A 17,393-nucleotide genomic window follows, 5' to 3' on the forward strand; every position below is an offset into this window, starting at 1 on the left:
TTACTTCAGAACTCTAGAGGGAAACGGAGGAGCTATTTATTAGGCCCCACTGAAGCCTAACAGATCGCGCCGGCCAGAGCACCCAGCATGTTGCGTAGAAATGTGCTTTGTGTGCTTTCTTTTGCTTTGGTCAGTGATTCTCAGAGTAGACCTTGGGCCTCTAGAAAGGCCTTCCAATTGCCATCGACATGCCCAGAAATGCAAGTCTTTTTCTCAGACTAAGAGCAAATGACACGCTTCCCATTAGCTTCTACTTCTGCCTACAACCGGATGTTACCTACTAATAACCCCCTAAGTGGATTAGCAGTAGTTTCAAAGTTGAATGTATGAATAGAGTTTCCTGAATCTTTAATTCAGCATTCTGCTAAGTCTGGCAGCCACTCTTTTGGAAATACTGCAAAATTTTTATCGGGCATGAGCCTACAAGACAGGATTCCAGGAGTCTTGAGGAAACAATTTGTGAGTCATGTATCTGCGATGCAATCTTCAACTAGTCATGGTTTTCAGTCACGGCTATTCGAGTTTTGCTTTTACCTTATAAATTACCATGAGCGTAGTATCTTTATTAGTGTAGTTTATTACATGTCATTGAGTAAACTTAGAGTTTATAGGAACACGTATTCGCCCAGCTGGAGGACAAGGAGAGGGTTAGGGTGAAGTAGGCATGGAGAGTACGAGCTCTCGGGTCAGACTGCCTGGTTTGTAATCTCAAGATCACCTGTGTCACTTGACGGAAGCTATGCAACTCTCGGCTCCATGTCTTCGCCATTAAAAGGGGGACTGGTCCCTATGTCACAGAGAACTGGGAAGATTAAAAGAGGTAATCCATGTAAAGTCCTTAGACCACATAATTAGCTAGTATTATTTTATTATTACTATGCACACGACTAGGTCTTCTGGCCTTTAGTTTTCCAATAAGCAGGTTTTCAGCTACGTGTGAATGCAGTTCAAATACAAATCATCCATAGATCTGCTGCTAATGCAGTGGTTATTGGTAATCCTCCCCCAAATTTGTTCACACTGTATGTTTTACTGGTGATGTTTGATAGACAATATATACCAAACCAATAAATATGAGCTATCTTCTCCACTGGAATTTAAACTTCCTGAGGGCAGAAACCTCTCCTTATGTAGGAGTTCTCTACTATAGCCTCAATACCTAGAACATGCTTGGCATACAATAGGCTCTCAGTAATTTTTTTTAATGAACTAATATGCTAACTATGAATTTAATACTAGATAACCTGCAGTATAATATTCAACTTGGGGTTCCGAAATTACTAGATTATCCAAATTTTTTGGAATTGTTTTATACTTTAAAACCATGTTTAAGTTTACATTATTATGTTAAGTAAATCATGAGTGATTTGTATATATTCTAATTGAATATATTCTAATTGAATTATTTTTCACTGAGAACACATGGGAATAGGTGACTCTCATGGCTCTTTTGCAAGTCCTGAGTGGGCCACAGCCACATAAAGAACTGTATTTTTCCATTAGACAACTCAAAAATCAAAAATATTTTAAATGACCCAGCAGATCCAGTTCTACGTATATGCCTAAAAGAAGTCAATCAAAAGACACGTGCAAGAATGTTCACAATAGCTTTGTTTATAATAGTGAAAATTTGGAAACAATCCAAACATCCATCATAGAGGAATAAATAAATGGTGGAATAGTTATGCAATGGAATATTGCACAAGCAATAAAAAAGAACTACTTTTACATATTCTTAATGCAGCAACATAGATGAAGCTTACAGTGTTGCAAAAGCAATCAGATGAAAAGATAACATACTATGTGATTCTGTTTACATGAAGATTCAACTTCCATGAATTTATATGAAGTTTATTACAGACAAAACTAATCCGTGGATATAAAAATCAAAATAATGGTTATCTCCATTGGGAAAACACGAAAGGGCAAAAGAGAGCCTTCTAGCCTATCAGAAATGTTCTAGATCTTAATTTGGGTGATGTTCACAGCTGAGTGTTAACATGTGTATGGGGATAAATTCAGTGAGTTGTACAGTTAAGATTTATGCACTTTACAGTATGTATGTTATACAACATAGACAGAGTTGGTTTGTTTTGAAGAAAGAGTAATTTCTACATGCCCGACATTTAGCCGGGCCCTGGAGATATACTGATGAAGGAAACAGGCATGTCTTTCCTCTTAGTATGATGTCCCTCTGCTGCTAGCTCAGTATCTATGCTCAGTAAATTGTTGGTGCCCCGAACCAAGCATGCTTTCTGCACACTAACCATTTAAACTTCTGTAAAAATACTAGGGCTAATGCTAATGGCAACAGCGGTACTTCATATTTGACAAACATGTCTTGTCTCATTTTAGGCTTTTTCAATCCGAGGTCATCACAATGCCTCATTATGGAAAAATCCCAGAACCATCTCCTCCCTCCAGCAAAAGAACTACGTGCACTTTCATCCTGCAGATTTCAGAATTGATGCTCTGTGCTGCTAGCATTCTCCATATCCCACGGAGTTGTGCGCTAAAATCCAGAGCAATGAACACACCTATGAAAAATGATGCTTTCGAGCCTGCCCTATGGTGCAGTAAATTTGAAAGTACTCTTAATAATAATAAGGATCAACATTGACTTTAATGGTCCTCAAATCCATCACGTAATTTCATTAGCCACCCAGCACAGATGCAAGCAGGGGTGATGTCATACTTTTTCCCCTTGCTCTGAAACCTGAGTCAGGCGCCAGAGATGGAAACCAGTTTTACAGACTCTAATCGGATTAAAGCTTCTGGCAGCCACTGATCAATATATGGTAGCTGGAGGATTCCCAAAATGTGCAAAGCTCTCGTACGCCCCTTCAGAGCCATGGCCTCCTTCAAGCAGAAGGGAGGTTCAGGTGGTCCAAGTGGGGAGAGTCAAGCTGCTGTGTCCCAAGGCACCACACAGTTTTCATTTTTTCCCAGGATCTAGGTCCACACAGGAGAAAGGGGTCATCGCTTCAACCACTGCTCTCTGATCTTACCTAAAGGGAACCTCTAACTATTCACATGCCCTTCATATAGAAAACCAGCAGTTAAAATCATGGGCTTTGGAGTTAGACGGAACTTGATCTAAAACCTGGCTCTTCTCTTGACTAGCTAGCCCCATGGGAGCAACCTTACCTGTCTGACTCTCAGCTTCCTCATCTACAAAGGGGAGAGAACAACACCTACCTCATGGAGGAGGAGTCAGGATAAGAGGCTCATGCTTATGACAGTCCCTGGGCTACATACTTACATACTAGACATGTGAGAGCTAATAATGAAAAGAAATTACCACCTATGATTAATAGCTATCAATTACCATTATAATTCATAAAACTCTGAGATACCCCCTCATAATCAGAGAGGAGAACCTTTCTGACTTTATCATTTTACTTACCTCAACCTTCCTATCTCTCAAACAGCACAAGCAAAGGAGCCAGTGGCTAGATGTGCTTACAGCCTCCAGGTCGCTTTAACAAGAACTTCAATAACGTGGCAAAACACACTGACCTCATCATCTCAATGTTGCAGCAGTAAAAATCAATGCTACTTAAAAAGCCTGACAATCAATCAAGGTCTAGCCAGATATCTTTGGAAGTCAAACAGGCGCATATAAAAAAAACTGATTCACCTAGGGATCTCATTAAAGCTCGGCAGCAGTATTTCCCTGATGTAAGCTGGGAGTTTTCGTTGGGTTGCCTTTTTTTTTTTTTTTTTCAACTCTGGGATCCCTGTGAGATCAGGGGTATATGTCTCCCCAGCAGCTGGCTCAGGAGCACTTTTATTAGTTGGATGTCCTCACTTGCATTACCAATGCACACAGTCATTCATATGTCAATGTCATTCTCTCCGTGGTAACTCAGACATTCTCTTACTGAAAGCACATGCTGCTTTTGCCCAGAGTAAGCTCTTAAAAGACTTATAAACACACTTTTTTCTTATTGCATTACAGACAGTAGTGTTGAAGTTATAGGAGGCATAATTTTGAGAGAATACATTTGTATCCTAGGGGCCTTTTTTCTAAAACCACATAATTCCAATGTTGATGTAAAATAACTTCCTCCCTTCTGAGCTCAGGTCATTTTAAGAAATGGTACCTCCTATGGACCAGGCATTAGTGTCGACACTGAAGACACAAAGATGGATAAAACAAGCTTTCTCTTTTCCAGGATCTGTGAGACCAGCAAGCCCAGGTCCCACTAACTTTAGACCCAGTCCCTGAAAAAAAGACAAACAGGATGTGGCACATAGCACTTTTCTTTCCTCTAGCAGGGAAAAAAAATTTTGACTAGTCTGTGGATTATCCAATCCAGAACAATCAATTCAGAAGGAAACTTAAACCAGTAAGAAAAATGGGTAAAGCAGAATAAGAAGCCCCACTGTTGCCAGTAGCATTGGCAGCCTGTTCATTTAGAAACTCAATAATGATCAATTCAAGACTCCATTGTTAGCCTCTCCATAGCCCATGCATAGATAGTGGGAAAAGGAATAAGTTTACGCATGATAAATAATTTATTCTTTAATTCCTCAGGAGCACTTCCTACTTTCTTTAATTAGTCTCCCTATCTATAAATAAAATAATACATCGTGGGGTTGTTGTGAGAGTTAAATAAAGAGATAGAGATGACAGAGATAAGAGACAGAGATAGGTATGTTGCGTGATATATATCTGGCTTTTATTACATACTCACTAAAGGATATCTACAAGAAAACTCAAATCTGAGATATCATACCAAAAAGAGTATGACCTCAGATGCTATGTCCCCTAGCTACCTTCTGGGTTTTTCTGCTTTGAAGCAGGATAAGCAAACATTTTTCTAGCCATGCTAGCCTAGAAAGATCTAAATTTAACTACTAGCACTAGAAGCCCCTGGGACAACAATCCAAACTTGATAAGAGATCTAGAAACATACCCAACAATAAACATAAAGATGAGAGGAATACCAGTAATATCAGTAATCCCAATAATTGTTAACAGGTCAAGTTCCTTTATTAAAAGATAACTTAAAAGATAGCTTTCAGACTGATTAAAAATAAAAGCAAGCTCCAACTGTATGCTGTTTACAAGAGACATGTCGAACACAAATAGTACAACAAAGGGCAGCCTGGGTGGCTCGGTGGTTTGGCACCGCCTTCAGCCCAGGGCGTGATCCTAAAGACCTGGAATCGAGTCCCACGTCGGGCTCCCTGCATGGGGCCTGCTTCTCCCTTGGCCTGTGTCTCTGCCTCTCTCTGTCTCTCGTGAATAAATAAATAAAATATTTTTTAAAATAATAATAATAATACAACAAAGTAATAGAAAGGTTAAAAATCTACAGATGCCCAAAGACAGACCAGACAAATACAAACAAAAAGAAAGCACTATACTAATATTAGCATTAGCTCATACAGAATTCAAGGTAAAAAGCTCTATGTGGGACAGAGAAAGTTGTTTCATATCAATAAATAGATACCAAAATATATAGCAACTGCAAAACTTTTCACTCTCAATATCGTGGCAGCATGTACATAAAAGAGTAATAGAGTGCTCACACTGTCAGGCACAGTTCTAAGTTCTTTACACACAGCGATTCATCTCCCAAGAGATGAGCAATCTTCCCAAGAGCCCTATAAAGCAGGTGATGTGATTTTACAGTTGAGGCAAGCTATCGAGGTCTGTCAGCTTGTGAGGGTGGAGCTGATATTCGAGCCAGGCAGATGAACCAGAATCAGGGACCTTAACTTTTTTACTATACTTTCTCCAAAAAATAAAAAAAGTATTAGAAATAAGAAAAACAAATTATCAGACCCATAGGTATAGTGGGAAAAGTTAACAAACCATTCCCAAAATTTTCATGTCAAGATGACAAAAAATAAATATACAGAAATGTGAATAATACCCATCAGAAGCCTGACTTCATAGAAAATCATGAGCTCTCTAAAAAGGGGAGAGGTCACTTTACTTTCAAATGTCCATGGAACATTCATTTAAAATATATAGAAATATCATTTAATAAGCCATAAAAAATTTCTCAATAAGTTTCTAAAAGAAGAAATCTTATAGGAATCACTCACTGATTAAAATGTAATTAAATCTAAAACCTCACTCCCCTAAATAACTCTTGTGTCAAAGAGTAAATAAAAACTTAATTTATGAATTACTTGGAAACTAACATATGTTGAAACACTACATGGAAAATTCTATGGGATGTAGCCAAACCTTACTCAGGAGAAAATTATATCCTTAAATAAGTTTTTTCCTAAAACAAGAAATGTCTAGAATAAATATTTTTGGAACATTAGACTCAGAAGCTAGAATAAGAACAACAAAATAAACAAAGGAAACCAATGAGTTAGAAAGTTTAGAACAACCAGAATTGTTGAGTAAAACTAAGACTAGTTCTTTTTAAAAGAGCTTTAAGAGATGTTTGGTGGGATCCCTGGGTGGCGCAGCGGTTTGGCACCTGCCTTTGACCCAGGGCGTGATCCTGGAGACCTGGGATCGAATCCCACATCGGGCTCCCGGTGCATGGAGCCTGCTTCTCCCTCTGCCTGTGTCTCTGCTCTCTCTCTCTTTCTCTGTGTGACTATCATAAAATAAATAAAAATTTTTTTAAAAAAAAGAGATGTTTGGCAAATCCGATAAAAGGAAAAAAGTTTTGCGAACACACATATGACAACAGTAATGAAAAATTAAATATAACTACAGATGGGGAAGACACTATCTTTAATAACATAATGCTACTTACAACCTTACACCAATAATGTGAAAGCCAAAAAAAAAGATAAGCAGTTTTTCTAAAAAACTACTTGAATTATAAAAGAACAGAAATTAAAAAAATTAGCAAACTCAATTCTACACCAAAATTTCAAATGTTGGCTTTATAAGAAAGTTCTACAAAGCTTTCAAGAATCCATTTCACAAACGCTAATATAATTCTGATATCAAAAATGACCAAGATAATGGGAAAAAAGTAAATCATAAGTTACTTATGAAAATATATATACAGGCACATATATACACACCTACACAAATAGAGACACACATACACACACACACCTAAAAATACTATTAACAAATAGAACCAACAAAAGAACAACATAGGATCTCTAACTAGGATTTATTTCAGGAATTCAAGGACGGATCAACATTAGAAAATCTATCGATCTTAGTCACTAGATGAACAGACTAAAGTAAAAGACCAAATTATCATTTTAATAAATGGAGAAAATGCAGTTAATAAACCCCATATTCATTTCAGGTTAAACCCACTGGTACACCAAGAATAGAAGGAAACTTATGTAATATGATACAGAACATTTTTTTTTAAATCAATTTCAGTCTTTCAAAACGTCAATATTCTCTGGAAACAAATTTTGAGCGACTGTTCTCTAAAAATAAATAAATAAATGTACCTAACAGCTAAATGCAATGAGTGAACCTTTATTACATTCTTGGTTTAAAAAAAAATTATAAATAAAAGCAGCAATAAAACATATTTTGTGGAGAAAATACGTAACACCCAGAGCAGTAAAAAATGTTAGTATCTCTATTTTCTGAAGACTTCTTACCTACCAGTTAAAAGAAGACAAGTATTGTCACCTTTCCCCAAAATAAAGACTCATGAACAGGGCAATTTCGAAAGAAACAACACAAATTGCTAAAAAACATATGAAAAGGTATTCAACTTGATTAGTAATCAGGGAAACATAAATTAAAATAACAATGACCTATGATGTTCCACCGTAAGATTAGCAAAGATTAAAGAGACTATAATATTTAAAGTTGGTGGAAGCAAAAGCACTCCAGTTGGTGAAGGATAAATCAGTTCAACCTTAGGGAGATAATGAATTAGACCATCTACACCAGTATGTATATTCCTGTTGCCCTAAGCTGTTAAACGTATAGAATCTGCCCAAAAGAAATAAAAAAAATGGACAAAAATTAATGTATGGATTTCTTTTTGCAGCATGACTCATAAAAATTTTTAATTACATTTAAATGACCAAATAAATTGTATGACAGCCATATAACTGCACATTCTTAAGCATTGGAAAAGAATAAGAAAATCTATATATATTCTCATAAAAAGATGACTGTGGGGGGCACCTGGGTGGCTCAGGGTGTGACCCCAGGGTCCTGGGATCGAGTACCACATCAGGATCCCTGCGAGGAGCCTGCTTCTCCCTCTGCCTATGTCTCTGCCCCTCTCTGTGTGTCTCTCAGGAATAAATAAGTAAAATCTTAAAAAAAAAAAAAAAAAAAAAAGATAGCTATGAAATATTTTGTGTTAAAAAATTTTACAGAAAAGGTTTACTATTATTTATTTATCTAAAAGACACATATGACACGTGTTTATAGATGCGTAGGACCCTTCTAGAACAGTATGCGACAACTTGTAATGATGGTTAGGTCTATGGTGTTGAATTTTTTTTTTATAAATTTATTTTTTATTGGTGTTCAATTTGCCAACATATAGCATAACACCCAGTGCTCATCCCATCAAGTGCCCCCCTCAGTGCCCGTCACCCAGTCACCCCCACCCCCCGCCCACCTCCCCTTCCACCACCCCTAGTTCGTTTCCCAGAGTTAGGAGAGTCTCATGTTCTGTCTCCCTCTCTGACATTTCCCACTCATTTTTTCTCCTTTCCCCTTTATTCCCTTTCACTATTTTTTATATTCCCCAAATGAATGAGACCATATAATGTTTGTCCTTCTCTGACTGACTTATTTCACTCAGCATAATACGGTGTTGAATTAAGGAGACTTTAACTTTCTGTTTTGTTTGGGTCGAAAAGGTTTAGCACTTTATAATCAGCATATATTATGTTTATAGTCAGAAAAACAATATAATAGTACTGGACCGTCCAGGGGAGAGAGGGACCCCGTGTTCCCTCCGCCCCAGGAAGGGTAAAGTCCATGCCCCATCTTGCTGGGCCCCCGGGATGCACCCCAGGGCAGGCCACTACGGGCGCTGGGAAAAAATTGCTTTGTAAATCTCCACAAGCCTGAGCCTGGAGTCACATCAGAAATCTCCCCTCCTTAAGGTCACCCTCATTGCTACTGAAATAACTATTGCACATCTGGGAGCGCAAAATAATTTCCCCAAGGAAACCTCCGTTTCCAAATCTCCGCCCAGGTTTACCATCAGTGGAGGCCCCTGGCCTCTGGTGGGCCAGCTGCTCGGCGTGTCCCTTTCTCCAGTTAACAGCCCTCGTTATTTCTGAGCTGTCTTCAAGCACAGATTCAGAGGCAAGGGCAACAAGAATGTCCCCTAAGGCTCCAAAATAAATCAGTCCCTGCACCCTGCTCCCCAGGTCCCCTGGGTGACCACGAGCGTGACTAGGGGAAGCCACCGTCACCCTCACACCTTTGCCTGGAACATCGATACTTAAACGAGGCACTAGCATGAGATGCTGGCCAGGCCAACCCAAGCGGGGGCCGGGGGAGACTGCCAGGGTGATTTCAAGGGGTGCAGGGCCTGACTGGGGCTTCGCACGCCCGAGGGTGAATCGGGAAGCAGGTCTAAGACACTGGGCGAGCGAGGAAAGAGAGGCTCTGGGTAATTGCATTCAGAGCTTGGGTAATTAATAATCTATAAATGTCCCGAATGAGTGCACATATTGAGTTATTCCATCATTAAAAGGGGTGCCAGGGTTAATATGGTTCCTCTGTAGGGTTCATTAACTGGACAGAGCGTCAAGGCAGGGATTTACTTTTTCATCTCTTCCATTTACTCTTTATTTTGTTCCCTTCCATTGTTCATAAAAAGAAATGGTAATTATTGGAAGAGGAAAAAAAAAGTGTTGATCAATTCTTCTGCTGGATATTACGGAGAAAGGTAGGAATCATTTACCTACAACCAACCTTCCAAGTCTGCAGAGAACTAGGGGGAAATAAGCAATGAGCCAGAAGATTTTGGATTTTAAAGTACTTTGAAAAGTATCGTGTTCTAAATGTTAGTAAGCTGTTATTTTTTTATCTTGTACTGTGTCTCTCTGACCTCAAAGTGACCTTCAGGCTAGAGAAATCATTGCACAGGGTAATTCAAAACCCCTCGCTTGCCACGGACAGCTGCACATACCTTGAAAAAGTTCTCTACACCTCAGAATGCCACGGGGTCCCCCACATCAACGGAGACAAGCCATCAGAAGGATGAGGGAAATCAGGCTGGTTTCTAAGACAAATGGAATATTCAATAGATACAGGCATAGGTGGAAAGATGGATGGAAGGAGGGACAGATGGATGGATGGATGGATGGATGAGGCAGGCAGAAAGATGAATGATAAAGATAAATAAAGAATGAGGGAGGTAGCTTCCTCCCTGCCCCCTCACTCCACAGCTCAGCATCCACGCCGGGACCAGTGATGCCCCCAACCTTAGAGAAGGGACCAGTGATGCCCCCAACCTTAGATCCAGGACTGGATCTCCTCCTGTCCTCTTGGGCCAATCTCTTCCCCCCTCTCCCAAATCTCCTCCAACATCTATCCCCTCTTAACTGAATCTTCCTTCAGTCTCCTTCTCCACGAGACATCCAGACATCTTCAATCCTCCCTTGGCCAACACACACACATATATTCCCCCAACCAACTTCTCCTCGGGCTGAATTCCATGCAGTCCCCTCACAGGCTTCTCTGGGACAGTCTTTGTCACCTCCACCATCGTCCCTCTGCAACCTGTCTGAACCCTACCCCAGCACACTTCCAAGGTCCCAGCCCCTTCCCACCCCACACTCCACCATGTCTTTTCCCTTGAAGATCTAGCCATGTCACTTTGCCTCATAACCTTCTCCTCCCCAATCTTCTGCAAGAGTTGACTCCTCCTTTCCTTTTTTCCACCTCTCCAACAATCCACCTTGATTCAGGCATTCTGTAACATATTCCATAAACACTTTCTTGAGAACTCATCCTCTGCTGGGCACTCAGCTAGATATGCAGGGAACAGAATGACTCAGAACTCGACCTCACTCTCAAGAGCCAAGGTGGAGTCGTGTGAACACACAAACTACAATAAAACTTAAGGGTCATCAGCCATTCATTCACTGCTTCAAAAATATTGTGGAGCACCTACTATGTGCCAAGCAGTGTTCTACATGCTAGGGATACAACTGGGAGCAAACGGATAAAAATCTTTGTTAAGTTTATAGCAAAGGAAGAAAAAAGTATATATGAATAAAAACATATAGTTGGTCAGAAAATACTGTATAATGGAGAAAAATAAGACAGGGGAGTAATCAGGAGACTGCTTGGGGAAGGAAGGGTTTGCAGTTTTCAGTGAGACAATCCGTGAAATCCTTACTAAGAAAGAGATATTTGCACAAAGCTGATGGGGGGTTTTTTGTGCGTGTGTATGTGTGTTTTCTGTGGGGGATTTTTGTTTTGTTTTTTGCACAAAAATGTTTAAGGAGATGACGGAGTAAGCCTGTGAGTATCTGAGGGAAAGAATCATGGGTAGAGGGAACAGCAAATGCAAAGGCCCTGAGGTCTGTTGTGTTCTGGAAAACTGAGGAGACTGGTGCAAGATGAGGTCCAAAAAGTATAGTTGAGGAAGAGTAGACCGTGTAGTATATCAAAGGCTTTTGAGTGAGATACGAACCACCAGATGGTTTGAACAAAGGGATAATATAATCTGAACTCTATGTTAAAGGGTCCCTCTAGCTACTGTATGTAAAACACACACACAAGCAGAAGCAGAAAAACCATCTGAGAGCAGGTCACTACCAAAATCCAGGAGAGAACTGGTGGTGGCTTGGAGCATGGGGAGCCGTGGACGAGGTACCAGATGGTTAGATGGGGCAAATTTTTTTGAAGACAGAACTAAGAGATCTGGTGATGGATTGCAGGTGACAGGTCCCTGGAGGAAGGGCCACTCGGCCAACCCACAATCGAGTCAGTGCACCTGCGCCGCTAGCCGCCCAGGCGACCGCCGAAGTAGTCAGGTGACACCTCTCCTGGCTCTCTCCTCAGCCCCTCCCACCTTCCACCCTGCAGGTGATCTGAGATAGTGGCCTTGAGGTCTCTCCCCAGTGCTTACAGCCTTCAGTGGGCCTGAGCTGGGGGCGGAGGAGAAGCACTGACCTTGAATGAAGCACACTCATTCTGGTCTCCTACCGCCCAGGACGCACCAACAGGATGGCCTACTACTGAGGGGCCGGAGAGCTGCTACAGTGCACTGTAAGTTCTATCTTTCATCTGGGGCTAGAGAGGAACCAGCTCCACACAATAAATGCAAAGGGACAGGGGAAGAAAATAATAAAACTCAAGTTATTTTACGGCTATAAAGTCAAGCTTGGTCAATGAACTATTTACTCTTGGAGGTCAAGACTAAGATGCTCCACAAACGTGCCGGATGGCAAAGGCCAGCTAAAGAAGCAAACTTCTGACCAGTTGATGATACACACCTCTCGCCCCAAGCAGAACTTGCAGGGGGGCCTTCTCTTAGGGCTCCCTCTGCAATTAAAGACACAGTCCACTGAAAAAGCCTGTCTCTGAGACACAAAACTCTTAGGCGCTGGTAGGAAAATAGTTTATTGGGGCTGGGGCTGGGGCTGCTGTTAGTCAGTAGAAGCCCTTAAGGTTTGGGGAAGCAGATAATCCTTCTGGACTCACAGTTTCAATAGATTCTTCACAAGCAATGATAATCCTTCATTTGACATTTCTCCACTTGGTTGTTTTTTCCGTATTACTCACATCGAGCCTTGGCAGTTGATTTATCCTTACCATAATGCATTTGTACATTTGCTGTTGTGATTATTATCTCTCATTTAAAGCTGACTTGGCACTTTCTTCCTGGGCCCTTATTTGCAGCAGCTTATAAATTTTATGAACAAATTACTTTTTATTTATCAACCTCTTCCTCCGCCCAGCAGTGAATTTTTTTTTTTTTTGGAAGGTTGGCAGAGGAAGCACAAATACTACTTTTTAATTAGGCATCCTAATGAAGGAAGCTATCATCTTCGGGGGGAGATAGAAGCCAAGATGGTGCTTTCTTTTAAATTATTGCATTACTTTAAAATAAATAAATAAATATGCTTCAGGAAATACAACATAAAGCAAAATATGCATGGTAGTCCTCCAAAAACAGAAGTATTCCTTAGAGGAAGTATTTTGCCAGAATTTTATTTCTCCTGGTATGTAGCTTTTATGCTGGCATCCTTCCAAAACAGCCATGATTTCCTAACTCCATCAAGTTATGCAGAAAAAAGTTAGAAAGTTCATTTTGATTCCAGGGGTGACACTGGACTTACGCAGGAGTGAAAGGCTGTCAAACTCTGGATTGAGACTATCCTCCATCAGCAAAACTGTAAACAGATATTAAAGTCATCACAAGAGGGGACAGGGTCAGTGTACATAAATAAATTCCAGAGGAGGGATCCAACATTTACTGAATACTTACTCTATAATCGGCAACTTACCTATTTACCTCATTTAATCCTCAAAGGCTACACAAAACAAGCATTATCCCACTTTGCGGAGAAAGACATTGGAGATCAGAGGGGTTGATTATAATGTGCCCAAGTTCACACAGTCAGGGGTAGAACCTGGATCTGAACTAAATCTATTTCTTTAAAATATGGCATTATGATTTTAGGTAATTCTTTTCAACATTCTCTTCCTTCCCATCAATATCTACTACCAGTGCTTCTAAAAATCATAAAAATAGCTGATGGGCAGGTGCAATAAATACTGACAGTGCTTGAAGGTCAAGAGCATAGGTGGTGGGATTTCTGGAAGACCGTTTTGGAAGTAAGAAACATGGTCCCAGCCCTGGAGTCTGGATTCCTGCCCCATGTCTGCCTTTCCTCTTTGTCTACCATTTCTACCCTTCTCCCAGTGCCCAACAATCCCTAGCAGGATCACTTCCATACACACAAAAGTAAACTGAGACTCTCATCTACATTCACACAATGAATTTTATCCCAACTTCTTCAGAACCAGACAATGGTAAACCTGAATTAACCTATATCCAGAGCCCATTTCAAAACTACTTGGCACTAAGGAAATAGAGAACACAGGATCCCCCAGTTATATCTGCAGTTGAAACATCACCACCTGTCTTTAATAGACTAATAGGAGTAAAATTCCTGAAATTCTATTAAAAAATAAAAAGGCCCCCCCCCCAAAAAAAAAAAAAGCCCATGAAGATAAAACAAATAGCTCTGGATGCTAAAATAAGATGCTTTTAATGATGCCAAAGTAGCCAAACTTCAAAGATTAAAGAATTAAAGAATTTAACCCAGGACAAAAAAGCACCCTCAGAGATTCTGATTCTCACCCCACAGAAAGACAACGACATTACACTGTCATCACACAGGCTGTGCCCCACTTCCCTGAAACAAGGAACTGTGCTCATATCGGGACACAGACAGAGAAGTGAGTGCCAGAAATTGCCCTGGAATATTATATATTTAACCTAAATAAAAATAAATAAATAAATAAAGTGAGCATGTGACATTCATCTTGGTTTCCCCATATGAACACCTTTCTTTGTTGGGGGAATTCCATACTTTATGAGTTTGGATTGGGAGAAGACCGTCTTCCCCAGTAGGAGCTGAAAATATTAGTTAACCCCTCACCACAAGGGCGCATCCGTGAAGCGAAGTTTTGTAGCATCACACCAGTCTTCAAAAAAAAAAAAAAAGATTTTATTTATTTACTCATGAGAGACACAGAGAGAGACACAGAAAGAAAAGCAGGTTCCATAATCCTCAAAGCAGGGAGCCCGACATGGGACTTGACCCCAGAACTCTGGGATCATGCCCTGAGCCAAAGGCAGACACTCAACCACTGAGCCACCCAGGCGTCCTCACACCAGTCTTGATAGAGAAAGTACACTGCTACGGAGTGCTCTCAAAATTCTGTCCCTGTCTCTTTCTCTGTCCTTCTCCTTTCCTTCTCTGTCTCTCATATTAGTGGCCACAGCAGGAGCTGGAAGGTGAAGTTCCTGGCATAGTAGGTACATTCAAAACTATGCTACCAAGTAGTCAGTGGCTGCAGTGATAGTACTTGCCTTATAGAACCAGGTCTTTGGGCTGTATTTGGGCATTACTTCTGGAAGCTTAGCCCCAATACTGAATGTCTCCCATTTGAGTGGCCTCTGTCCTTAAGAAACCAAAGTCCATTAACTTGCTTGCAACCAAGAATTCTGACAGAATCAAAACCCAGCTCTGAAAGCACTTGCCTATAAAACCCACTAACATTCTTTAACAGAAGACCTGCCTCATTTAAAAAAGGTTTAGTTATATTTTATATATTCCAATTACTAGGATATAGAACATAGACTTTAGAAATTTTCCACTTCTGGGATGCCTGGGTGGCTCAGCAGTTAAGTGTCTGAATTCAGCTCAGGTCATGATCCTGGAGTCCCAGGATAGAGCCCCACATTGGATTCACCACAAGGAGCCTACTTCTCCCTCTGCCTGTGTCTCTGCCTCTTTCTGTGTGTCTCTCGTGAATAAATAAAGTCTTTTAAAAAAATAAAAGAAATTTTCCACTTCAAACAGAAAAGTTTGTTAATCGAATCAAGTTATCCAAAACAACAATCATCCAAACACTTTATGCCAAACCATGCCAGCCTCCTGAGGTATTACTGTGATATGATGTATAACACAGTGTACAACACATATCCCATATGAAAGAAGTGCTTAGAAATGCCAAGAAAAAAATATATGTGGCATGCATTTTGCATATCTGTGTCTCCACATGGGAAGCAGGAAGTGGAGGTAGGAGAGGGAAAGTGTGAGAAGCAGAAGCAAAAAACGATCATGAACACTTCCGTCCCTGATTTGAAGTCATGCGAAGGATTTCCAAAATTTCCAAATTCCGGGCTCTGCAATGATACCATACTGTGACTTGTAATTACTGATCACTGATATAAAGGCCAGAGTAGGATGGGAGTTGGGGAAAAGATCATGAAATGTTTGTTGTCACCATTTATACCCAGTTTTTAAAAAGAAGGTGAGAAAAAAATTTACCAACAGTCAATTATGTAAACTAACTGGACCAATGACCCAAATTTGATTATAACCAAACACTTGTAGTTGAAGGATACAAAAACAAAACAAAACCAAAAAAGCCTTAAGTTTTATGGACTTACATCTCTATAGCATATATAAAAGCAAAAACATCCCTTTTTTTTGGTTTTACCACATTCATTTCTACGAGGCAGAGGTCTAGAAACAAGAAAACCCTTCCATCCCCTCAAACAGTAAGAGTCTATAACACAAATCCAGGGCAAATAATCTGCTCCAGTATTCTAGAAAAGCCAACACCTCAAAAGGAGCTTTGAGATCACTTTAAAACTAACAGAAAGAGAAGGCATTGAATAAAAAAGAAAATGAAGGTTGGAGAAAAGGTAGATTTCTTTGAGGCAGATGGCAAGTCACCACCGATGGCTGTTAAAACCATTTGGACTGAGTCCATTCATCAAATCGATCAAATAGTTCAATGTCAAAAAAAAAAAAAAAAAGGATTTAATGCTTTTGATGGAAGTGACCAGATAATTAATTAAATAGCGGGTCAAATCACACAAAATAATCCAGATATGTGTGTGTAGATGTAACAAGAAAGCTCAAGGGAAAAGATTCTAACAGCAACGGAAAAACCAAATGAATTCAGAGGAAAAAACAATGCAGAGAAAAAGGAAGAAGGCAAGTGATGGAGCAATCACCCCTCACAGGCTGTGAACGGTGTCAGGCAAATGAAGACTTCTGATTAGCTCCTGGCTGTGCTGTTAATAAGGTAGAAATCTTCGGACTACCTATGATTGCAGCAATTTTCGAAGCATCAGAACACCCGTAAGACAAGTGAGTGATAGTTCAAGGAGGTGAATGAAGGAAAAGAGTTAATATATTTTTAGTGAAAAATGAAGGTGGAAACCAGCTGTGAAATAGTGTCACTAAATAAAAAATGAGGTGGCAGGAGGGGTACCCTGCAGCCCCAAAAGGAAATATTCCAGGCAGCAATAAACAGTCTGGTTCACAAAACAGAAAAGCGCTCCCCAACCTTCCCCAGTTATGCTTCCAAACCAAACGCTTTGAAAGAGTTAATTCCTTTTTTTTTTTTTCCTGATAAAACATGTCGCACAAAGATATTTTCTGTGGCGATGACTAATTATGTGAGATAGAAAGATCATGGTGTGACTACTGCTGCTTTTCTCCACCTTCCTTTTGCTATGCTCCTGCTGAGTTGCTCAGTCCCCCGGGCGGACCCACACAGAAGTCACCATGCAACAGCAGGTCAACAAGTGTGTGCTGAGCGCCTGCTGAGTCAGGCACTCTTTCAGGTGCTGTGATGACGGCAGTAAATGAAACCAACAAAACCCTGCCTCAATGGACCCAATATCTTAGATAAAGGGAGAGAGAGAGAGACGGGCAAATAAATGAGTAACGTTTGCAGGAGGTCA

The sequence above is a fragment of the Canis lupus genome, chromosome 5 (assembly GCF_048164855.1).
Source record: "Canis lupus baileyi chromosome 5, mCanLup2.hap1, whole genome shotgun sequence".
NCBI classification, from domain to species: domain Eukaryota; kingdom Metazoa; phylum Chordata; class Mammalia; order Carnivora; family Canidae; genus Canis; species Canis lupus.